This window comes from Chinchilla lanigera, unplaced genomic scaffold, assembly GCF_000276665.1.
Source record: "Chinchilla lanigera isolate Chin_1 unplaced genomic scaffold, ChiLan1.0 scaffold00054, whole genome shotgun sequence".
NCBI classification, from domain to species: domain Eukaryota; kingdom Metazoa; phylum Chordata; class Mammalia; order Rodentia; family Chinchillidae; genus Chinchilla; species Chinchilla lanigera.
Window position 1 is genome coordinate 10,091,160 of NW_004955455.1, and position 6,960 is coordinate 10,098,119.

At 45.7% G+C, this 6,960-nt stretch overlaps 1 protein-coding gene across 1 annotated transcript in view; it reads left to right on the plus strand.

Annotated features, from left to right (window-relative positions):
• Positions 1–4,437: 4,437 nt before the first annotated feature.
• Positions 4,438–6,960, plus strand: part of Dao (D-amino-acid oxidase) — a 31,648-nt gene continuing 29,125 nt past the window's right edge. Inside the window, exon 1 of the mRNA XM_005396478.2 lies at positions 4,438–4,676. The gene's annotated coding sequence lies outside the window, so the exon portion shown is untranslated. The remainder of the gene's footprint in view (positions 4,677–6,960) is intronic.

Genomic DNA, 6,960 nt, shown 5'->3' on the forward strand with positions numbered 1-6,960 from the left:
AAAAAAAAAAAAAAGGTGTAGCCAGGAAACAGCATAGACAACATGTTTTGTGACTATCTCATATGTTTATGCTACAATTTTTTGTTGTCTTTTTTTGTTTATTTGTTTTTTGAGACAGGATCTTGCTATATAGTCCAGGCTGGCCTTAAGCATACTATGTAGCCCAAGTTGGCCTCAAACTCATGGAAATCCTCCAGCCTCAGCCTCCCGAGTGCTCAGATTATAGGCATGTGCCACTATGCCTGGATGTTTATGCAGCCAGTGTTGGGGGACATTTGCCCAATGGATAGCTGCTGTTTCCAAGTGGTGGGATTGGCTGCAGGTGATTCTTACTTTTCTTCTTATCCTTTCTGTGTTATGTAAACTAACAGAGGGTACTGTAGTACTTAGAAAAGTTATAATAAAGCTGATTTCATTTGTGAGAGGGTTAGCTTGTTCTGTTTCCTCATACCCCTCCCTCACCCTGGGTTCTGAATCCCGTAGAGAATTCTCCAAGGTTCTGTCCTGGTCTGAGTGTATTTTGAGGTAGTAGGAGGTCACATTATTCATTAACCAGCCAGTGAGTTAAAAGGACTTTTGACCCTTACAACTCTGGCTAAATTAATGAAAATTGGTTTCAAAATCTGGAGCCTTCCCTTTGGATCACTGAGGATCTCTGGACTTGAGGCAGCTGGAAAGGGCCTTCTCTCACCTGGCTTTCTGAGTGAACCCAATAGTCCTGGGGGCCTGGAGCACATCTTTGCCTCTCTTTGAGTCTCAGTCTCCCTAACTGTAGCTTTTTTTTTTTTTTTTTTCTGAGACAGGGTCTCCCTATGTAGTTCAGGCTGGCCTTGAACTCACTATGTAGCCCAGGCTGGCCTCAAACTCAGAGTGGTCCTCCCACTTCAACTTCCCAAGTGCTGGGGTCACAGGCATGAACCACCATGCCCAGCTTCCTTATTTGTAAACTGATGAATTCTTTTTCTTTTTTTAATTCATACTTCCTGATTAAAGGTAACACGTCTCACATCCTTCCTGAAGGGTATTTTTTCCTTATCCCAAAGCCCAAGAACAGCTGGGTGTGGTGGTGCATGCCTGTAAACTCAGCACTTGGGAGGCTGAGGCAGGAGGATCATTGTGAGTTCAAAACCAGCCTGGGCTACAAAGTGAGCTCAAGGCCAGCCTGCCCTGCATAGCAAGACTCTGTCTCAAAAAGACAAAAACAAAACAAAACAAAACCAAAGCCCAAGAAGATTCTGCGGAATTTTACTTTCTGCAGTTTTGTTTTGTTTTTGTTTTTGGAGACTGTATCTTGCCATCTGGCCTAGTCCGGCCTCAAATTTGTGATCTTCCTGCCTCAGCCTTCCAAATAGCTAGAATTATAGACATGTAGCTTGGATCATAAAAACAATAGGTATTGCTGGGTATGGAAGTGCACATCTGTAATTCTAGTACTTAGGCAGGAGGATTGTAGTGGGTTCAAGACCAGCTGGGACTATTAGTGAGTTCAAGGCCAGCCTGAACTACATAGTGAGACCCTGCCTCAAAAAACAAATAAATCAAACAATGTTTCTCCTAATCTCATTTTCCTGAATTAAATAATAATACTGAATATGTACACAGCACAGAGCTCCCTGATGTGATAGCTCCCCTCCAGCCTGGGTGCCTAAGGTCTTTCTCTGACCCTCAGTTAAGCTCTTTAGTGTGGTAGCTGAATGCCCCAGCCCTAACTCAGACAGACAGCGAGGACCAGCAGATACAGTGCAGGTTATCTTGTCTCAGAATTGATTTGTGAGATCTGGCAATCTCAACTTGGGTTCCAAACTGGCCTTCCATATGCAATGTGGGTGAGTAAGTTCTTTCCTTCTTCCTTCCTCCTTCCTCCTCGTGCTCTTCTCCCCTCCCTCTTTCCCTCCCTTCCTTTGTTCTTTCCCTTCCTCCCTCTTTTCCTCCTCCTCCTCTTTCCTTCTTCCTTCCTTCCTTCCTTCCTTTTTTTCTTTCTCTTTTTTTTTTTTTGGTACTGGGAATCGAACTCAGGACCTCAAGCTTGCCAAACAGGTGCTTATGCTTCTGAGCTATATCCCAGGCCCTTCTCTCTCTTTCTTAATCTTTCTTCTTTCTCTCTCTCTTTCCTTTCTTTTTCTTCTCTTCTTTTCTCCCTTTCTTTTACTTCCTTCCTTCCTTTCTCTCTTCTTCCTCTCTTTCTCTTTTTCTGGGTCAAGTACCTAATCTTACCTCTGAACATGCAGCTTAAGGAATCTTCACACATCCAGACACGCCCGTGACCACTGCTCACACTGAGGGCATCGCTCGGCATCCCAGAGCATTCTCTTCCGCCTCTCCCCACATGCCTGCTCCCTCGCAGGTGGCCACTCTTCCTACGTCCTGTGACTCTGTCACTTGATTTTTTTCTGTTCTTGAATTCCATAAAAATGGGACCATTCAGCCTGGGTTCTTATGGGTCTGGTTTCTCTTTTCCACATTAGACTGAGATTCATTCAGATTGTTGTATGTGGCTTTATTTCTCCTTTTCCTTACTGTATAATGTTCCAGTATATGACTGTTTGAAAATACCACAATTAAAAAAAAGAGAGAGAGAACACCACAATTTCTCCATTGCAGCTCATAGACTGTCTTATTTCCAGTTTGGGACTAGATTTGTGTGTGTGTGTGTGTGTGTGTGTATGTGTGTGTGTGTGTTTGTGATACTGGGGGCTTCTCCTTGCTAGGCAAGCTGAACTATTTCCCTATCCCTTCTATATTGTTTTGAGACAAGTTCTCACTAAATTCCCAGGCCAACCTTGAACTTGCCATCTTCCCACCTCAGCCTCTGGATTCCTGGGCCACCACAGCCAGCCGCTAGGATCAGTCTTATACCACCCTTTGGACTGATGTGTCTCTGGCTTGCTTGGGTGGGGAGACTGGGCCTTAGGATAGGATTCTGCTTGGTTTTACTGGGTACTGAGAACACAGCTTTGGATTTCAGCTGTGAAGTGGGAATGACAATGACAGCACCTACTGTTTTGATATCAATCCAGGTAAAATAGGTAGATGTGGTACCTCAAGATTCACAAAATACAAATCATTACAAGGAAGGGAGTGGAGGAACATTAAAATATGGCTAATTTTTCTGAACTTTTTCATGCTCCACGATGAATTATCAGCACAAGGAACCTGATTAGGATTGCATGATATAAAGATGATACATGACTAGTGTAAAAAAAAATAATCCAGGGCCAGTGATATAGCTCAGCAGCACAAGGGCCTGCCTGGCAAGTGCAAGGTCCTGAGTTCGATTCCTGGCACCAAATAAATAAATAAATAAATAAAAATCCAGTGAAATAGAATAGAGAGTAAAAGGTGAGATTCAACTCAACCCCTCCATTATTTATTTATTTATTTATGTATTTATTTATTTATTGGTACCAGGAATCAAACTCATGACCTCACACTTGCCAGGACAGGCACTTATGCCACTGAGCTATATCCCTGGCTCCATTTTTTATTGTTAAAGGAAAATATACCAGATATGGTGGTGCATGCCTGTAATCTCAGCTACTTGGGAGGCTGAGGCAGAAGGATCATAAGTTTAAGGCCAGCCTGGGTAATTTAGCAAGGCTCTGTTTCAAAATACAAAATTAATTAATTAAAAGTTTAAAAATAACTGGTCTGGGGGTATAGGTCAGTGGTAGAGGACTTGTGTAGTGTGGCTGGAGGACTGAGTTCAACTTTTAGTATCACAGAAGAAAGGAAAGGAAAGGAAAAGAGGACAGGAGAGGAAGAATGAACGCAAGCACAGTGGGGAGGGAAAAGAAATACTAAGCACTAAGAATCTTCATGAATTTTCTTACTTCTTTGCCCTTCTGTGGGTTGACCCTGCTATGTAGGGTGATGGAGGCTGGGCCACCAAAACTGACTTGAAGGATGCCTCCCCTGGAGCTTTTGTACCACTCTCTGGGCCTCAGTCTCCCCATCTGTGCAGAAAGATGCCTGATGAGCTTTGGCCTCCACCAGTCGCCACTCCAGGTCTGACTTTGGCAGAGGAAGGGTCTGGAGCGCTGCCGCTTGCGTCTCTGGGATACGGGAGCAAAGAGCCACGCATTCTCACAGCCCCAACAGGCGTCCTCTCAAGTCCCTCTACTGTCTAGTGTCCCAGAATGGCAGTGGGCTGGTTGGCCGGCCCAGGAGCCCCTGTCCTGTGCCTCTGGTGTCCACTCAGGGACTGTGGCGGACACCCCTGAGCCCCCAGGCCTGGCCCATGGTGGCCCAGGGAACAGCCCTCCCTCTGCCAGTGGAAAGTGGGAAGCAGAGGACCATCTCCAGCTGGCCAGGGAGACTGACCTCCTTGTGCCCATCAGCTCTCCAAGGATCCCGCCCACCTGCCAGCTCTCCCTCCTCCCGCTCCCCCTGGCCTGTGCACAGGGGTTTGGGGTCAGCCAGAAAAGTCAGGCAGTTCTCAGTGACTGTGAGAAGGGGAGGCCAAGTCTCCCGGTGACCGGGGCTGGGTCCAGTCCCTGGGAGCTCCACCCTAGTGCTGTGCCCCATCCACGGCTCCAGACTTTGACCTTGTGCTCCGGACCCAGCAGGCAGGCAGAGGGCTGAAGACAAGACACCCCAGAACCAGGAGCCTCCCTGCAGGAAACAGAGCCTGGTGTCTCCAGCAGCGGCCTCATTTCTCCAGAAGCCTGGTGTGCGGGGTGAGTGTCGGGTGCACCCTTGTCTGGGGTAGGGACACAGGGCTCAGTGTCTTCCTGGTGTCCTCAGACAAGGCTCAGCACGAGAGCCTGAGACAGCGGCTGAGGAAAGGGCAGACAAATTGCCCCCAGAGGGAAGGAGCTCTGGCCGCGGAGTCAGGTAGGGTTGCAGGTGAGTTTCTCCCCTCACCAAGCCTCGGTTTCCTTTCAGCAACGTGGAGATCTTATCTCGACTCTTGCAGGATGAATCTGAGTCACAGAAGAAGTGATGAGCAGAAAGCGCTGCACAAGGAGCTGGGCGTCTAGCAAGTACTCAGTCAATGGTCACGCAGGGTGAGGGGGAGAGTAGCCAGGGTGTGGCGCTTTTATGGCCTCTATTCCATTTTAAAGTTAAACTGCCAAGCATGGTGGTGCACTCCTGAAATCCCAGTACTCTAGGAGGCTGAGGCAGGATAATTACAAGCTATACCCCAACCTGGGCAACTTAGTGATTTAGCAAGACCATGTCTCAAAATAAAAAGTAAAAAGAGCTGAGGATGTAGATCAGTGCAAAAGTCCTGGGTTCAATACTCAGTACCATAAAAACAAAAACAAACACAAAAAAACTCTGAAAATAATGCCAGGCTTGGTGGTGCACACCTGTAATCCCAGCACTCGGGAGGCTGAGGCAGGAGGATCGCTGCAAGTTCAAGACCAGCCTGGGCTACAAAGTGAGCTCAAGGCCAGCCTGAACTGCATAGCAAGACTCTGTCTCAAAAAGACCAAAAAAAAAAAAAAAAAAAAAAGCCTGTGAAAATACCAACTCATAAAATGTAGTGATATGGTGCAACTGGAAGAGCTGATTTATGTTCGTCATTCATATGCCTCGCCTATGACTTTGATTTTCTTAGAACAAGTCCTTTGTATTCTTTGCTATGTAGCAGTCAGAGCCATAAACTGCCTCAGATTGCTTTCTAGGGCACAAGAGAGGTTATCAGCAAACAGAGACAAGGCTGAAAGACAAGCAGAAAAGTGTCAAGTGCCAGCTGATTGCAGGCTGTCTTCATTTTCCTATGTTGGGAGGCAGGGAGCTCAGCAGGAACTGGGTCAGATCTGAATGCAGTCCCACACTGGCCAAGTGAACTTGGGTGAGTGACTTTCCTTCCAGAACCTCCGTCCCTGGCTGTAGAATGAGAGTAATAAAGTCTCTGTGTCCTACAGCAGTTAACAGGATTGCAGGGATCATATCTATACTGGATCTTTATGTGTATGGCAAGTGACAGGGACCCAAACATGTTGGTTCCCCTCTTGCTCCGTGCTTATGTTGTTATAATCATGAATATGGATGTGTGTGCATGTGTGCGTGTATGTGTGTGTGTGTGTGTGTGTGTGTGTGTGTACACTATAATAACCCTAGCTGCTTCATATTTTTGTTTTTTGTTTTTTTTTTGGTTTTTTTAGCTTTTTTTGTTTCATATTTTTGGATGGATAGTCCAAGCATGCATGCTTTTGTTTTGTTTTGTTTTTGAGACAGGGTCTCGCTATGCAGTTCAGGCTGGCCTTGAGCTCACTTTGTAGCTCAGGCTGGTCTTGAACTTGCAAAGATCCTCCTGCTTCAGCCTCCCAAGTGCTGGGATTACAGGTGTGCACCACCATGCCCGGCTCAAAGCATGCATGCTTGAAGTATAAAATGGGAGCAATAACATTAATAAAAACATCAGCAACAACAAGGAAATGGTTAGCTTAATTAAAAAAGCTATGTATAGATACGCTTAGAAGTTCATTATCTACACACACGAACGATTTTGCCTGAGGTTGGATCTGTTAGATCTTACAGTCTGGCTCCCGCTTCTCATGAGAATCTCATGCATTTATATTGCATTTTGATGCATGTAGTTGCTAGATCACCATTATCAAATTTTTTCTCTCTCTCTCTTTTTTTTGTTTTTTTTTCTGGTACCGGGAATCAAACTCATGATCTTGCGCTTGCCAGGCAGACTCTGTGCCCCTGAGCTATATCCCCAGCCCCACCATTATCAAATTTGACTCATATAGTATGGGTTTTCTTCCAAAGAGAATTAATTTAGGACTAGTTTTCAAGTCTGTTTCTGCCACCACCTTAAAAGCTCCCACGGACATTGAGTTTTAGGCCTTTGAAAATGCAGCATGCTGAAACATCAGCTGTTTTTTTTTTTTATCTGCTTGGCCCTTGGCTTGTTCTGATTATGTGACTTAGCAGTATAGTAAGGCGTATAGTTACAGTGACACGGGAGTCAGGCTAGCCTGGACTTTTTTTTTTTTTTTTTTT